The following is a 537-nucleotide window of genomic DNA, read 5'->3' on the forward strand; positions in this document are numbered from 1 at the left end:
CCTTTCTCATCTTCTATCTTCATTCATCCAAGGTTATCACTAAATATGGAAACAATCTATATCATATACCAGTAATGTATGAATAACATTTTGACTCTATGGATTTGAAAAACACAGACTATTTATTACAGGAAGAGAGGGTAAGGGAAGAGGAATGAGGAAAGAGAAGGCAAATGAGAAGGAAAGAAAGGAAGAAGAAAGTGCAGCTGCACATTCAGACTGCTGACATCAAAACTTTTAAGATTAACTCTGATTTCATTATCGGAGCCACTGTTACCTCTAGTAGTAGCTGAGACATTCAAGACAAAGATCAGGATTCTGTGTCCAGTTCTGGGATAGATACACGGCTTAGTTCTAAGCATACGAGTTGGTCTATTTGCTTATCACCTATCCCCACTCAAAACTTTAAGTAACATCAAAAGGAATTTTTATTAGGGGATATTAATAAAATTTTGTTAACAAAATGAAGAAACTCATTCTATATTATGATAGAGAAAGTGTCTTGCCTTTCTGACTTGCAGTTCTGTGTCAACGCCA

General features: G+C 35.6%; 1 protein-coding gene across 1 annotated transcript in view; it reads right to left on the reverse strand.

The window, feature by feature from the left end:
• The window catches only part of NNT (nicotinamide nucleotide transhydrogenase), a 185,687-nt gene that overhangs the window by 59,000 nt on the left and 126,150 nt on the right, over positions 1–537 (reverse strand). The window lies entirely within an intron of this gene.

This window comes from Orycteropus afer, unplaced genomic scaffold (assembly GCF_000298275.1).
Source record: "Orycteropus afer afer isolate SDZICR_OR568_19922 unplaced genomic scaffold, OryAfe1.0 scaffold00425, whole genome shotgun sequence".
Classification (NCBI taxonomy): domain Eukaryota; kingdom Metazoa; phylum Chordata; class Mammalia; order Tubulidentata; family Orycteropodidae; genus Orycteropus; species Orycteropus afer.